The sequence below is a fragment of the Schistocerca serialis genome, chromosome 2, assembly GCF_023864345.2.
Source record: "Schistocerca serialis cubense isolate TAMUIC-IGC-003099 chromosome 2, iqSchSeri2.2, whole genome shotgun sequence".
Lineage (NCBI taxonomy): Eukaryota > Metazoa > Arthropoda > Insecta > Orthoptera > Acrididae > Schistocerca > Schistocerca serialis.
This window is the reverse complement of record NC_064639.1, coordinates 68,715,020-68,732,786: the sequence shown is the minus strand read 5'-3', so window position 1 is coordinate 68,732,786 and position 17,767 is coordinate 68,715,020. Positions and strand designations below refer to the sequence as shown.

Below are 17,767 nucleotides of genomic sequence, written 5' to 3'. Positions count from 1 at the left end.
CGCTCATTTCTACTGCTGTGTGTCAATTTGTGAAGCAGTGAATTGCACACCAATAAGATTCTTATTAGTTTTGAAGTGCCCTTGTGTGCATGAAATTCTGAGTCTTAGATGTAAAGATGACTACAGCAAATTGTCCTGGTAAAAATTCTGTCTTCTAATTTGTCAATACTGGCCCATGAAAGTTTAGTCCAAAGCCCTCTGACGTTATTTCAAGAAAAAGTTTACACAGGTATCACTTTCTTTCTGGAAAGATTAATCTATACTCTTAAATGAGGATTTGAATATGTCTCAGTGCTCCAGTTTGCAACTAACAAGTTCATCACTAAAATTACGAAGTGTGTGAACGTCCCACCCTATAGACGAGGTATGTGCAATGAGCGGACATGAGTAGGGGGACAAAGCAATCGCCAGTCTATGTTGTTGGTGCGGATTGCCTGCATCAGTTACAGGTAAGCAATCAGGGGCAAACCTACTGTTCTCCTTTGACTGACAGGTACTTAACCTAATCTTCTGATAAAAGGATCCTTCCTGTTGATTGACAGACACTTAACCTATGCTCCCCTGCCACCTCAGGAAACACCCCAACTCACTCCTATAGGTACACTTTCAGGTCTATGTTATTAGAATAGCTGCTCTCACACTTATCAATTTCATTGACAATTTAATTAAATTGATCAATTAATTAACCTCTCCCTCACGCTAAATCCCCGCCCCTCCCACCCTCCCTCTCACAAATTGGTGGGAAAAAGTCTCAGTTGATCGGTCATTTGGAGGTAATTCGATTGTAGTGTATGTGATATTGTTTAAACAATTTATACAATGTATAGAATATTGTTTAGTTATTTATGGCAGTGTATGGAATATAGTTTATTCATTTAGTTACTGAATTTGCCCAGAAATCGATTTCTGTGTGTGGAATATTGTTTAAACAGTTTAGACGATGTGTGGTATGTTGTTTATTTAAACAATTTAGGGGATTCAAGACAGTGTATGGAATATAGTTTATTTACTTATTCAACGAATTTTCAGAAAATCGATCACAATCCCTGCCACCAAAGCCCCACCCCCCTCGCACCCTCGCCTCTCCCCCTCCCCTCCTCTACCTGGAAACTGGCAGCTCTGCAGTTGAGAGGAAGGATCTCACAAAGGGAAATTCAAGGATATATAGTTCTTTTATAAGAAAAAATCAGTTTGTGGGGTTTGGATTTCCCCTGCTCATCATACTCTGTTGTTTGGAAAGATGCAGGTCTTGTGAGAAGTAATTACATAGATCACATTTCCCTTTTTATTCCGATTGCGCAAGGTATACAGTCATGAAACACACATCACACGTAATTGTATGCACTCCGTTTTTAGGCCACAACTGGTTCATCGGGACCATCCGACCGCCATGTCATTCTCAGTGGAGTATGCTGATAGGAGGGACGTGTGGTCATCACACCGCTCTCCCGGTAGTTATGATGGTTTTCTTTCACCGGAGCCGCTACTATACGGTCGAGTAGCTTCTCAATTGGCATCACGAGGCTGAGTGCACCCCGAAAATGGCAACAGCACATGGTGGCTGGATGGCCACACATCCAAGTGCTAGTCACGCCCGACAGCGCTTAACTTCGGTGATCTGACGGGAACCGGTGTATCCACTGCGGCAAAGCCGTTGCCTTACACGTAATTACGCACAGTTAAAAACCTTTCGATAATGAAGCACTCACCGTCAGCCATCCCCTGTCCACTGGACTGCACAGGACGCTACCGCACACATTCCCAGGAATTGGGATGGACTGGCAGCCCCTGCGAAGTGATGATGCAGCCGTCAGCTGTGAACCACGTGTCAGTTCGGGTCCCGCACACGATGAGGCGGTGGCATCCCTTTCTTACTTGACACCTGAGTAATTCCTGAGACTGCTTATGATGTCATTCTGCTCGAATATAATTTGTTTAAATTTGTTGAAATATGTTGAAATTTATTATCTTCCTACAGCAGTAGCGGCCTAGTTCGGTGTTACCACCACAAGAGGCTGAAATACCAGTGCTTGTTGAGCTGTCGGTGTGGAATGAGCATGAGGAAGTGCTGATACCATACATGGGAAGTTTTAATAGCTGTATTACATGCACTCATTCAGCCAAGGAGTTCATCCACAGCTTACTGCATGAAGAATGGAAGCGAACTTTAATGCTAGAACATACGAAAAGAAAGAGTACGGTCCCGCAAATAAATGCTTTGCATTAACGATGTGCTTCACAACACATGGAAACATCTGTCTCTGCTGGAATTGTCTGTCATTTCTAAAAAGTACGTATATGCTCCCACCACAGAAGAGACAACTGCCTCCGATCCACAAGACCAAAGAACTGACCTTGTTTCCAAGTTCATGTGATTATGCAGTTCAGTCTATAGCAGCACAGAATCATGATACCATCACATGTTTTTATCAGCTGCACATATGCCCTAGCCTCCTCATCCCCCCACCCGCACCCCTGGTGGTCTGGAGGGGAAAACTGGTGGGAAATGGAATCAGCCTGTTGTGGGTTGCTGGAGAGAGGGATGAGTGTACTTTATTTATTTTAGTACAATTTATTTAGCGACGGATTTCACCTAGTTTCTTTATTACGCTGATGCTAAACGCTCACCCTGACATGCTTGGAGTCACAATATACAGTTTACAGACCTGGAAACTACTTGTAAATAATGCATTACGCTGATGTTCAGAGATGCAAACAACTCGTAAATTACCAAAATAATCCAGTAAACAGTATACAGACGTGCAAACTACTCGTAGATCACCGAAATAATGCCTGCAAACACGCTCTCAAGGCATAAAAAGCCGAAAATAATTCAGTGCACAAACACTCAGTGAACGTCAAAAACGCAAATTATCAGCGACTCGAACTCTCATTCTACTGGACAGAAAGCCTAAGTGCACCCTCATACCACATGGAAACTCTCCAGACAAGGGAGAGTAAGGTAAGGTTAGGGTACTATATTTATTTTTCTCAGGAAACTGCCGCAGATAGGTAATTAATCACAAAGATCGGTCCTAATTACACAACTATATGCATAGCATTTCACAAGGATGGCCTAAAATCGCATATATAGTGCAATAATTGAAGACGCCATACAACTGGTGTTATCCTGCCTTGAAAAATTCTCGCAATACCACTCGAAACTTACGCAAATATCTATCCTAATTACGCAATTATTCACAAAGATCGGACCTAATTAGACAACTACATGCATAGCGCTACACCACGGCGGCAATACTCCGCAAAGCTAATGATACCATGCAACTGCTGTTATCCTGCTGGAGAAAAAAATCTCGCAATACCACTCGAAACCAACGACTAAAACACTCAAACTCTCCCTACACCTACAAGCTAGGGGGGGAAAGGCTGGCGTGTAAGGTACAACCATTATTATTTTTGGTGGGGAATACATTCAACTAACTAGATGCTGTCTTAGACAGAGTCCAGTTTAAAAGAAGTGTTTTACCTGCAAGCATACAGTATGTATGGCTGTTTTACGTCAGAGATCACTACGGACTCCCGCTAATAATCACCCTACAGCCCAGCTAACTGAACCCAATACACGCTATCACAGCTCATGGGAGAAAAAAAATGCTTGGCAGTTATAATTACACTTCGAAATTGTCGCCAAAAAATCCAACACTCATATTGAATGGGTCATAATGTATCACATGTTCTGGTTAAAATCATTGTTCTAATAGACTGCAGTTGAACGTGCATCTTCATCCATGTACAAACTACCGAAAATCAACCAACGAAATGGAGCTACTCCACCGACAGCCTCGCGGCCCGTGTTAGCCGCCGCCCGCTTTGATACTATCGTGCTTCGTCAACACAAAAGCAGGTAGGAGATAAAAGGGGCGCTTTTACAAATACATCTTGGTCGTCTAAACTACTGTCGCGCAGCAGACCCTAATGGCTAGGAGGCGCCGCTATCATAAGCTAGACACGTCCCCAACGCCTCTCGTTCTGGGATGGAAAACAGCTTTGCTTAACATGACGTAGGATGCTCCAGCTGGGACCGGAAGAGAGCCGCAGTATCGTAGGGAACTCACTCCCCATCAACTCGAGTCCTATAATAAAGCAACTACTGAAAAAAAAAATTCGTGACTATAATAAATGTCCCCTTTCCACGATAATAGACAAACTGCAGTTCCTTTTTGTTTTCGAGCAAAATCGGTGGAGTATTTTACTTTCCAATGAAACACACACCACTTCTGCGATGACATTTACACGGAAACTCGAAAAAGATTATAGAGAAAACCAATATTTGCACTCGCGAATACAGGTGTTGGTGATGTAAAAGATTCCAAATCCCCCCTATAATTTACAAACTCAAATAAGGTGTATTTCATATCTAGATAATCAGCAAACGTGTCTTCCAACTGATAGATGAACAAACCACAATCGATTTTCTCTCAACTAAATAAAGATGTGAAATGTGACGAAGCAGTCAACGGAACAATTTACATGGGAGGGAATAATGGCACAACGCAAATACACGTCCATATTGAATCTTCTCAAATTTCTACTTGATCACGAAAACTCTCCAAAACATACTATGCATTAGTTCGCAATTCGGCCGTCTAGAGGACTACACGGTTAAGCCAACTTCATTCCTGCATTGCAACAGACCTCTCCGTGCGGACGGCTCTGCGGTTAGCGGGAAACGTGAATCACCCCCGCAACAGGCCACGCATAGGGAGAATCATCATATGACATCGGTCACATATATATGTGGTCGCTTTTCTTACAATTAAAAGTTGTCATTGCGGTCTCTGTTGAATGACATTCGACATTGAGCGAAGTTTCGAAAATACACACTGCTGAGGGCTCTGGAAATAGAAATATCTGTACCATTCTTATGACTCTTCCCTTACCTATCACACTGTTCCAAGTCAAATCCGTACCTTCCTTACGACTGGACATAGTCATCTTCTTTGCACATGTTGGAACAAACACATATTTTATAAACCTAATGCTCATGGCAAACCTATCACACATCCCCTACTAGTAAGTGTAATACGTCGTCAATAACTGATTTGCTGATGATACGAAATATTACTGACTGAAAATCAACGATTGGTGGGTATGTCTCATAAGTTTTTCTTGCAATTAGTACCACTGTCTTAGAAAGAGAGGCGTACTCGGCTTACACACCGTCAGATGTTAAAAAACACAACCATATTACCATCACAAGCGGTCTTGGTTCTACAGGTGCATACAAGTATCCATGATAAAAGCTATACTGGCTTTATACCAGGTGTACCGGTATGAAATAAGCGTTAAGATAGAAATGTGTCGATGAGGAACATTTGTTGTGAACGAGCGTTAATTTTTTTTGTTTGGTTGGTACATCAAGTCATGGAACAAACAACATCACATGTTTTCATCGTGTTAACAATGTCGAATTTTGTACCAGAAAAATATGATTTGCGGAAAGCATTAATTTTTTGTTTTCACTTGAAAGAAAGTGCTTCAGAGTCGCATCGGATGCTTGTTGAGGCATATGGTGATCATGCTCTATCAGAATCAACATGCAAAAGATGGTTTCAACGGTTCAGAAATAATGATTTTGATGTAAGAAATGAAGAATGTGGAAGACCACCAAAAACGTTCGAAGACGCCGAATTGCAAACAATATTGGATGATGATGATACTTTGAGTCCGAAGCAAATGGTAGCAATGCTAAATGTTGCACAACAAACAATTTCTGACCGTTTGAAAGCTATGGGAAAGATCCAAAAGTGTGGAAAATGGGTGCAACATGAATAGAATGAAAGACAGATGGAAAACCGAAAAACCATTTATCAAAATTTGCTTCAAAGACATGAAAGAAATTCAATTTTGCATTGAATTGTTACTGGCGGGATTTATTTTAAGAATCCCAAACGGGAAAAATCATGGGTTCATCCGGGACAACCATCAACATCGACTGCAAAACCAAATCGATTCGGCAAGAAGACAACGCTCTGTGTTTGGTGGGATCAGAAAGGTATGGTGTATCATGAGCTCCTAAAACCCAGTGAAACTGTGAATACTAATCGCTACAGACAAAAGATGATCAATTTGAACTATGCGTTAATCGAAAAAAAGACCAGAATGGGCCAGAAGACATGACAAAGTAATTTTTTTACACGACAATGCACCTGGACACAAAGCAAAAGTAGTTCAGGATACAATCGAAACAGTTGGCTGGGAGCTGCTACCCCACCCACCGTATTCACTAGACTTGGCCTCTTCCGACTACCATTTGTTTTCATCAATGGGACACGCATTGGCTGAGGAACACTTCCATTCCTACGAAGAATTCGAAAATTGGGAGTCTGATTGGTTTGCTTCCAAAGACGAACATTTCTATTGGCGTGGTGTCCACAAATTGCCAGAAAGGTGGTCAAAATGTATAGAAAGCAACGGTCAATACTTTGAATAAAATGTTTTTACTTTTCAATTCAAAGTTAGTGTTTCATTTTCACAAAAAAACGCTCATTTCGTACCGGTACACCTGGTAAATCGAGGTACGACATTACCTCTGAGTGAGGTGGTTTTTCCCCAGACAAAAAACGTGACACTGAATATAGACGGTGATCGCTAGAGTATATAGTATCAGACTGGCAGTGCGGTTACACGTCTTCGTCGATGCAACCTCGTGATAAAAATTACCCAATTTAGAAAGTAATTCGGCTAAGGAACATGGCATGAAAACGGGATTGGGAAATCCCGCACGCCACTGCCATTAGATAATTCGGTAATATATCCACTGGGCTATAGGAGGTGGTTGATTGACAAGGGTCATAAACAGTAGATGTTGTGCTGATTGAGGTCATAAGAAATGTACACTAGCTTTTCAGATTTCTACTGCTACGTTAACCGCTAGTGATACTGTCTGAGATTTAGAATCAAGTCTCCCCATTCAAGCACATACCTGCATTGGATCTTATGGAGAAGTCCTTTAATGATAACAGCCACTTTTTTTTTTTTTTGTCATCAGTCTACTGACTGGTTTGATGCGGCCCCCCACAAATTCCTTTCCTGTGCTAACCTCTTCATCTCAGAGTAGCACTTGGAACCTACGCCCTCAATTATTTGCTTGACGTATTCCAATCTCTGTCTTCCTCTACAGTTTTTGCCCTCTACAGCTCCCTCTAGTACCATGGAAGTCATTCCCTCACGTCTCAGCAGATGTCCTATCATGCGGTACCTTCTCCTTATCAGTGTTTTCCACATATTCCTTTCCTCTCCGATTCTGCATAGAACCTCCTCATTCCTTACCTTATCAGTCCACCTAATTTTCAACATTCGTCTATAGCACCACATCTCAAATGCTTCGATTCTCTTCTGTTCCGGTTTTCCCACAGTCCATGTTTCACTACCATACAATGCTGTACTCCAGACGTACATTCTCAGAAATTCCTTCCTCAAATTAAGGCCGGTATTTGATGTTAGTAGACTTCTCTTGTCCAGAAATGCCTTTTTTGCCATAGCGAGTCTGCTTTTGATGTCCCCCTTGCTCCGTCCGTCATTGGTTATTTTACTGCCTAGGTAGCAGAATTCCTTAACTTCATTGACTTCGTGACCATCAATCCTGATGTTAAGTTTCTCGCTGTTCTCATTTCTACTACTTCTCATTACCTTCATCTTTCTGCGATTTGCTCTCAAAAAATGGCTCTGAGCACTATGGGACTCAACTGCTGAGGTCATTAGTCCCCTAGAACTTAGAACTAGTTAAACCTAACTAACCTAATGACATCACAAACATCCATGCCCGAGGCAGGATTCGAACCTGCGACCGTAGCGGTCTTGCGGTTCCAGACTGCAGCGCCTTTAACCGCACGGCCACTTCGGCCGGCCTTTACTCTCAAACCATACTGTGTACTCATTAGACTGTTCATTCCGTTCAGCAGATCATTTAACTCTTCTTCACTTTCACTCAGGATAGCAATGTCATCAGCGAATCGTATCATTGTTATCCTTTCACCTTGTATTTTAATTCCACTCCTGAACCTTTCTTTTATTTCCATCATTGCTTCCTCGATGTACAGATTGAATAGTAGGGGCGAAAGGCTACAGCCTTATCTTACACCATTCTTAATACGAGCACTTCGTTCTTGTTCGTCCGCTCTTATTATTCCCTCTTGGTTGTTGTACATATTGTATATGGCCCGTCTCTCCTTATAGCTTACCCCTACTTTTTTCAGAATCTCGAACAGCTTGCACCATTTTATATTGTCGAACGCTTTTTCCAGGTCGACAAATCCTATGAAAGTGTCTTGATTTTTCTTTAGCCTTGCTTCCATTATTAGCCGTAACGTCACAATTGCCTCTCTCGTCCCTTTACTTTTCCTAAAGCCAAACTGATCGTCACCTAGCGCATTCTCAATTTTCTTTTCCATTCTTCTGTATATTATTCTTATAAGCAGCTTCGATGCATGAGCTGTTAAGCTGATTGTGCGATAATTCTCGCACTTGTCAGCTCTTGCCGTCTTCGGAATTGTGTGGATGATGCTTTTCCGAAAGTCAGATGGTATATCGCCAGACTCATATATTCTACACACCAATGATTTTAGAAATTCTGATGGAATGTTATCTATCCCTTCTGCCTTATTTGAGCGTAAGTCCTCCAAAGCTCTTTTAAATTCCGATTCTAATACTGGATCTTTATCTCTTCTAAATCGACTCCTGTTTCTTCTTCTATCACATCAGACAAATCTTCGCCCTCATAGAGGCTTTCAATGTATTCTTTCCACCTATCTGCTCTCTCCTCTGCATTTAACAGTGGAATTCCCGTTGCACTCTTAATGTTACCACCGTTGCTTTTAATGTCACCAAAGGTTGTTTTGACTTTCCTGTATGCTGAGTCTGTCCTTCCGACGATCATATCTTTTTCGATGTCTTCACATTTTTCCTGCAGCCATTTCATCTTAGCTTCCCTGCACTTCCTATTTATTTCAGCGACTTGTATTTCTGTATTCCTGATTTTCCCGGAACATGTTTGTACTTCCTCCTTTCATCAATCAACTGAAGTATTTCTTCTGTTACCCATGGTTTCTTCGCAGCTACCTTCTTTGTACTTATGTTTTCCTTCCCAACTTCTGTGATGGCCCTTTTTAGATATGTCCATTCCTCTTCAACTGTACTGCCTACTGCGCTATTCCTTATTGCTGTATCTATAGCGTTACAGATCTTCAAACGTATCTCGTCATTCCTTAGTACTTCCGTATCCCACTTCTTTGCGTATTGATTCTTCCTGACTTATGTCTTGAACTTGAGCCTACTCTTCATCACTACTATATTGTGATCTGAGTCTATATCTGCTCGTGGGTACGCCTTGCAATCCCGTATCTGATTTCGGAACCTCTGTCTGACCATGATGTAATCTAATTGAAATCTCCCCGTATCTCCCGGCATTGTCCTAGTATACCTCCACCTCTTGTGATTCTTGAACAGGGTATTCGCTGTTACTAGCTGAAACTTGTTACAGAACTCAATTAGACTTTCTCCTCTTTCATTCCTTGTCCCAAACCCATATTCTCCTGTAACCTTTTCTTCCACTCCTTCCCCTACACTACTAGTGAATCATATTTCTGGCACTCTCATATCTCGAAACGAGTCACCTTTCTCGAACTTATCTGCTACTGTAAAATTCCAGCCTCGCTTTAGGTAGTCCCTATGCATCCTGCAAATGCCCCTCACAGACTCTGCACTACCATCCCTGCAGCTTTGCGTATGTGATAATTCCAATGTAAGTCGGAACTGAGTAGGAGTTGGATGAAACTATATCTACCACCTTCTGCATCCTGTGTAGAAGCAGGCTAAGCTGCATTACTGCGGCAGGACTCTGTTTTGACCATTCGATAGAAGCGGTAACTGCGAGAAGGACGATTTGCTACTGCACTGCGATGCGTCCCCAGCCTACATAGAAGTCCTACAGATCCGCATCCATTCGCATCTATCTCCCCAACATGCTACCTTCGTTATTCCATACCATACAACAGAGAAAAATTAGGAACTATAAAACCTCCACAACCTTTATCTGATAGAGAACTCGACAAGATTTTTACCACATCTCTCTCGTCTCACATATCGAAAACAAATACTGCATGCATGCAGGCATCGAACACTTGTGATGATCCTATTAAATGTACAGGTATTGATCAACTGCACAGACTAGTTTAAAGTTTCATCGCCTGTACTGTAGGAGTATGATAGCATCTACATCTACATATCTACATCTACATATATACTCCTCTAGCCACAAAGCGGTGTGTGGCGGAGGGCACAATTCGCGCCAAAGTCATATTTCCCCCCTCTGTACCACTCTAGGATCGCGCGAGGAAAAAACAACTGTCTGAACGCCTCAGTACGAGCTCTCATTTCCCTTATCTTTGAATGGTGATCATTTCGCGATTTGAAAGTTGGTGGTAATAATATATGCTCTACATCCTGTGAAGATCGGATTTAGGAATTCCGTGAAGAGCCCCTTCTGTTTAGCATGCAGTCTATCTGCAAGAGTGTCCCATTTCAAACCTTCTATGAGATTTTTAACGCTCTCACGATGGCTAAATGTACCAGTCACAATTCTTGCCACTCTTCTTTGGACCTCAATCTCTTGAATCAGACCCAATTGTTAAGGGTCCCAGACGAACAATACTCCAAGACTGGACAAACTAACGTTTTGTAAGCTATTTCCTTTTTTGAAGGACAGCATCGCTTCAGGATTCCGCCAATAAATCTAGAGTTCACGTTACCTGTTAATTCTGTAATATGATCATTCCATTTGAGATCATTTCGAATAGTCACACCCAGATACTTGACGGACGTTACCGCCTCCAAATACTGGGCATTTATTTTGTACTCGTACATTAATGGGGATTTTCGCCTTGTTATACGCAGTAGGTTACACTTACTAATATCGAGAGATAACTGCCAGTCATTACACCACGCATTTATTTCCTGCAAATCCTCATTGACTTGTTCACAACTTCCGTATGACACTACTTTCCTGTAGTCTACAGCATCATCGGCAAACAGTTTAAGGCCGCTGTCAATACCATCAACCAGATCGTTTATATAAATTGTAAAAAGCAGAGGACCTATTACGCTGCCCTGGAACACATCTGAAATTACGCTTGTTTCTGTTGAAGTCACCGCATTCAGGACGACATACTGTTTCCTGTCTGTTAGAATACTTTCTGTCCAATTGCAAATGCCGTTGGATAGACCGTAAGTGCGCACTTTTTGCAGCAAGCGACAGTGCGGAACTGAGTCGAACGGCTTTCGAAAGTCAAGAAATATAGCATCAACCAGGGAGCCGGTATCTAGAGCCTGTTGTATATCATGCACAAAGAGGGCGAGCTGTGTCTCGCATGACCGCTGTGTCCTAACACCGTGCTGGTTTCGGCAGATGAGCTTCTCAGAGTCTAGAAACGTCATTATGTGTGAATACAAAATATGTTCCATGATTCTACAACAGATAGATATCAACGAAATTGGCCGGTAATTATGTGCATCCGATTTTCTACCCCTTCATCCAGTCCTGTGATAGATGATGGATAACAATGGTGCTATATTTGTAGCACAGTCAACATAAAATCTTACAGGGATACCATCTGGGCCAGATGCCTTCGTGGCGTCTAAGTATCTTAACTGTTTTCAATCCCAGATACACTAAACACTATGTCAGCCATCCTTTCGTTTGTTAGATAATTGAAAGGGGGAATGGTGCTGTAGTCCTCTACCGTACACGAGTTTTTGAAGGCCAGGTTTAGAATTTCGGCCTTCTGTTTATCATCATCAGTTACATTACCCGTACTGTCAGCAAGAGAAGGTATTGAATTATTTGTAGCGTTCATAGATTTTACGTACGACCAACATTTTTTGGGGCTATTTTTTGAATCTGCAGATAAAATGTTGCTTTCAAATTCGTTAAAAGAATTTCTCTGCGTCCTTCTATCTGCTTTCATTTCGCATAATTGCAGTTTCGAATTGGAAGGAAAATCAGCATTGGCCGTATTTTCTTGTTTTATTGTCAGCAAAATCGATTTTCGGTCACTTAGTGATTTTCTTTTCAATTCTATCCACTATTTGGTCGTGGTGCATACGACACGCCATGGTGTCGATCAATAATTTCAGTTTGTCAGCGGGGCAGTGACTACGTTTACAACGAATGTGCAAAATTCTCTGCTTTCTCAGCAACTTCCTAATATCTTTGTTGTACCAAGGTGGATCCTTTCCTCCCCTATACTTTTGCCAGGCACATATTTCTCTAGCACATGGTGGACCATACCTTTAAATTCCGACCAAAGATGCTCAATATCTTTGTGTCCCGCGGTGAATGCTTGGAGCTGACTATGAAGATATTCATTAATGACAGTTTTATTTGCTTTCCCAAACAAGAAAACTCTACCCTGTTTCTTTGGTTTTTTTGCAACTTCCACTGAGATTGAAGCCACAACTACATTAAGGTCGCTAATACCTTCTTCTAGATTAACTTCATCAATAAGATCAGGTCTGTTTGTCGCAATGATATCTAGTATGTTCCCATCTCGAGTTGGTTTTCTAACCAATTGCTCAAGGTTGTATGTTGAGAGCGCTCCTAGAATAACTTCACACGAATCTTTGCTTGTGCCCTCTGTGATAAACGTGTAAATTTCCCATTCAATGAATGCTAGATTAAAGTCTCCACCTATAACTAATGGATAATTTGGATATTTACTTCCTATGTACTCAAGACTTTCCCTGAAACGTTCTGCGACGTTTGTTGCGGATGCTGGTGGTCTATAAAAACAACATTCAATCCTTGTCTGATTGACAGCTTTATCCAGACTATTTCACAAATCCTGCAGACTATACTGTAAGTGACAAGAGCTGCTCCTAGTGACACTGTCTTGTTGTTTGAAACATTGTTTATTTTCTGCTCTAACACGCTTTGTACACTGCCAAACATTTTGTTTTTCCACTACAGCATCGAGGTCTGTGTCAGGTTCTAAACTGGCATTAACACATTCTTATCCACGGCTTCTAGCAGAAAACTAGACGTCGCATGGTGTAAATCATGTTGTTACTGCTGCTACCTTAACACACCGCACGCACTGGTTGATTTTAAATAAAAGTCAGTTACAACATAAGGAAAGCGGGAGAGTTTTGCGGCGTTATGGGAAGTTTCGAAACTACAGTCTGAAGGCGATTCATGACCTCTACATTTAAACTCATCTGTCACAGTGACGGAATAGATGATGGCTCTTCATTCCATTTCGACTGATTCCTCATATTGCAGTCATGTACCCGATCACTGATTTGGTGCTAGGCATCCCCAGAACTCTTTTTCCAACTCTTACAAGCATTGTCAGTCAATCATTATGTGGTAACCAACAGCGTACCAGTGGACAGATGGGGTGGAAAAGTTGATAGTGTGAACAATTTTAGCAATTTTACAGTAATTTCGACAACGACCAGTGATGTGACAGAATGTTTCCCCATTTCAGTATCATAGCTAAACCACCCCTCCTCCACTTTGCAGGTATTATTCCGAATGCAGATACATGACTGTGCAGTACGTCACGTCCATTCATTGTTACTTCTTGAACACATCCATCATCAAAGTATATCAGACAGCGCTCTACATGTTTCTAACACCTGAAGCATAGTGCTTAATTTGCGATCTGTCCCTATGCTGCTGGGAGTCACACAGCATTCTCGCTGTCTTAGGGTAAAATTAGAGACTGAAAGACACCCCTCACAATGTCATTGGCCAACCCGCCCTGTACAACCGTTACCGATTTTACCTGCAACCGACCAGAAGTATACCGCTATATTACACGTCTTGTAGGTGTAGGCTAGAGCTTGAATTTTTCTGTCGCTGGTTTCGAGTGGTATTGCGGGATTTATTTTCCTAGCTGGGTAACACCAGTTGTATGGTATCGTCAGTTTTTGCGCTATACTGCGATTTTAGTAAATCCTACTGCAGCGCTATGCATAAAGTTGTGTAACTAGGACCGATCTTTGTGATTAATTACGTAATTAGGGTCGATATTTGCGTCAGTTTCGAGAAGTATTGCGAAATTTTTTTCCCAGCAGGATAACACCAGCTGTGTGGTATTGTCATTTTTTGAACTGTATTTCGATTTTAGGCCATCCTTGTGCAGCGCTATGCGTATAGTTGTGTAATTAGGCCCGATATTTGTTATTAATTACGTAATTATGTTAATATTTGCCTCGGTTTCCCGAGAAAAATAAATAAAGTACACTAACCCAGCCTACCTCTTCAGCATCTGGACAGTTTCCATGTGTTACACGGGTGCACTTAGGCTTTCCGTCCAGCAGAAGCAGGGCTAGAGTCTCTTATAAGGCTCGCGCACTGAATTATTTTCCGGTGTTTAAGCGTTGTGAGCGTGTTTGCATGAAGTATTTCAGTGATCTATGAGTAATTTGCACGTCTGTATACTGTGTACTGGATTATTTTGGCAATTTACGAGTTGTTCGCGTCTCTGCACATCAGCATAATGCATTATTTACGACTAGTATCCAAGTCTGTAAGTTGTATATTGTGAACCCAGGTACATCAGGGTGAGTGTTTTGCATCAGCGTAATAAATATACTATGTAAAATCCGTCGCTAAATAAATTATTCCAAAAGTAAATTGTTCCAAAAATAAAGAAAGTACACTCCTTCCTCTCTCCAGCAGCCCAGAACAGGCTGATTCCTTTTCACTCCAATTTTTCCCCTCCAGACCACCGGCAGGGTGAGTGTTTTGTATCAGTGTAATAAATAAACTAGGTGAAATATGTCTCTAAATAAACTGTTCAAGAAATAAATAAAGTGCATTCATTCGTCTCTGCAGCACCCCTGAACTGGTTGATTTCATTTCCCGACAGTTTTCCCCTCCAGACCACCGTGGGGATCAGGAGGCTGGGGCAGACGTGCAGCTGAGGAAAACACATGATTGTATAATGATGCTGTGGTCCTATGGACTGAACAGCACGATCAAGCGAACTCATGAACTAGGTCAGTTCTTTGGTCTGGTGGCTCGGAGGCAGTTGTCTCTTGTGTGATGGGAGCATATACGCAGGTTTTTAGAAATGACAGGCAATTCCAATAGACACAGATGTTTCCATGCACTGTGTGATGCATCTTTAATGCAAAGCATTTATTTGGGGGACTGCATTCTTTCTCTTCATATGTTCAAGCATTAACTGCTTCCATTCTTCATGCAGCGAGCTGTGATTGCACTCCTCAGTGCATGTAATACAGCTATTAAAACTCCCTCTGTCTGGCATCAGCAGTTCCTCATGCTCCTGCCAAACCAACAGTTCAACAAGCACTGATATCACAGCCTCTTTTGGTGGTAACACCGAACTAAGCTGCTACTGCTGTTGGTAGATAACAAATTTCAACAAATGTAAACGAATTTATACAAATTTAATCAAATTCAAACTAATTATATTCTAATTGAATAACATCATGAGGAGTCTCAGGAATTTCTCAGGTGTCAAGTATGAAAGGTGATTTTGCTACCTCATCCTTGGAGGATTCGAACTATTTTTTTTTTTTGTTATTTGTTTTATAGAAGAACAGCATATCTTTGAATTTTCCTTCATGAGATCTTTCTTCTCCACCACAGAGCCGCCAACTTCTAGGTAGAGGAGCATGGGGGAGAGGGGAGGGGGTGAGGGGATGGGGATGGGGTGGTGGGAGTTGTGATCGATCTTCTGAAAAATTCGTTGAATAAATAAATAAAATATATTCCATACATTGGCTTGTCTTCCCCAAACTGTTTAAATAAACAATATACCACACACTGTCTTAATTGTTTAAACAATATTCCATACACAGTAATAGATTTCTAGGCAAATTCATTAAGTTAATAAATAAATTATTTTCCATACACTGCCATAAATAATTAAACAATATTCTACACATTGTATAAATTGTTTAAACAATATTACATACACTACATTAGAATTCCCTCCAAATGACCGATCAACTCAATGTTTTCCTGCCAGTTTCCAAGAGGGAGGTTGGGAGGGGAGGGGTTTCAGTGGGGGGGGGGGGGTAGTTAAGTGATCAACTCAATTAAGTAGTCAATCAAATTCATAAGAGTGAGAGAGGCTATTCTAATAACTCAGACCTGAAACTGTACCTTTAGCATTGAGTGGAGGGTGTTTCCTGAGGGGGGGGGGGGGGCGAGGGAGCAATAGGTTAAGTGCTTGTCAATCAAAAGGAAGGATCATTTTAGCAGAACAATAGGTTAAGTACCTGTCAGTCAAAGGAAACAATAGGTTTGCCCGTGAGTGCCTACCTGCTCCCGATGTAGGCTACCCGCATTAACAAAATGGACTGGCCACTGCTTTGTCCACCTGCTTACTTAGCCCTCGACTGTGGCCTAAATACTTTACCATACAATGTGGAAAAAATTCAATTCTAGACACTGTGTTGATCCTCAGATATCATTAGCTCCCAGACAGAAGTCGTTACAACCTTACCTTTGGAAATCTTAAAATATCATACATAAATGCCCCCTGAGCCATGGACCTTGTCGTCGGTGGGATGGCCAGAGTGTCTCAGCAGTACAGATAGCTGTAATGTACGCAAAACAAGAATGGGTGGGTATCAGTTGAGAGGCCAGACAAACGTGTGGTACCTGAAGAGGGGCAGCAGCCCCTTTTCAGGAGCTTCATTGCTTACAGGCTGGATGATTGACTAATGTGGCCTTGTACATCAACCAAAAAGGCCATGCTGTGCTGGTACTGCAAACCACTGAATGCAAAGGGAAACTACAGCCATAATTTTTCTGAGGACTCACAGTCCTACTGTTGGTTAAATAAATATGGTGTCCTCTTGGGTAAAATATTCCGTAGGTAAAACAGTCCCCCATTCAGATCTCATTTTGGGGACCACTCAGGAGGATGCCGTCATCAGGAGAAACAACACTGGCATTCTACAGATCCATGCATGGATTGTTAGATCCCTTAATCGGGCAGGTGGGTTAGAAAATTTAAAAAATGGAGATGGATAGGTTGAAGTTATATATAATGGGAATTATATTCAGTGGCAGGAGAAGTTGGACTTCCCTCCAGGTGAATACAGGGTTGTCAATGCAAGGTCAAACAGGAGTATTTCAGGATTCAGTTTAATAATGAATAAGAAAAGAGGGACATGGGTAAGTCACTATGAAGAGGGTAGTAAAGACATTATCATAGCCAAGAGAGACACGAAGCCCACACCTATCACAGTAGTGCAAGTTTACATGCGAACTTCCTCCACAGATGATGAAGAGACTGAAGAAATGTATGGTGAGACAAAAGAAATTATTTGCACAGTTAGAGGAGATGAAAAGTTGATTGTGGTGGGGGACTGGAATTCGATGGTTGGAAAAGAAAGATGAGGAATAATAGTAGGTGAAGATGCACTGCTGGAAAGGAATGGAAGAGGAAGACGCTTGGTGGAATTTTGTACAGATCATAATTTAATCGATATTGGTTTAGTAATCATAAAAGTAGATTGGTAATGTGGAAGGTACCTTGAGACACTGGAAGGTTGAAGATTGATTATAGAATAGCTAAAGAGAAACTTAAGAACAAGATGTTAAACTGTAAGAAATTTCCAAGGACAGATGTAGACTCTGGCCACAATTCACTGGCTATGAGCCAGTTAAATTAAAATTAAATTAAAACTGAAAAATTTGGTAGAAGGTAGGAACTTAAGGAGATGGGACATGGAGAAGTTGAAAGAACCATAGGTTGTTCAG

At 41.5% G+C, this 17,767-nt stretch overlaps 1 pseudogene; it reads right to left on the bottom strand.

Moving 5' to 3' along the window:
• Nucleotides 1–1,542: 1,542 nt before the first annotated feature.
• On the bottom strand, nucleotides 1,543–1,659 carry LOC126458990 (5S ribosomal RNA; annotated as a pseudogene).
• Between the last annotated feature and the right edge of the window lie 16,108 nt (nucleotides 1,660–17,767).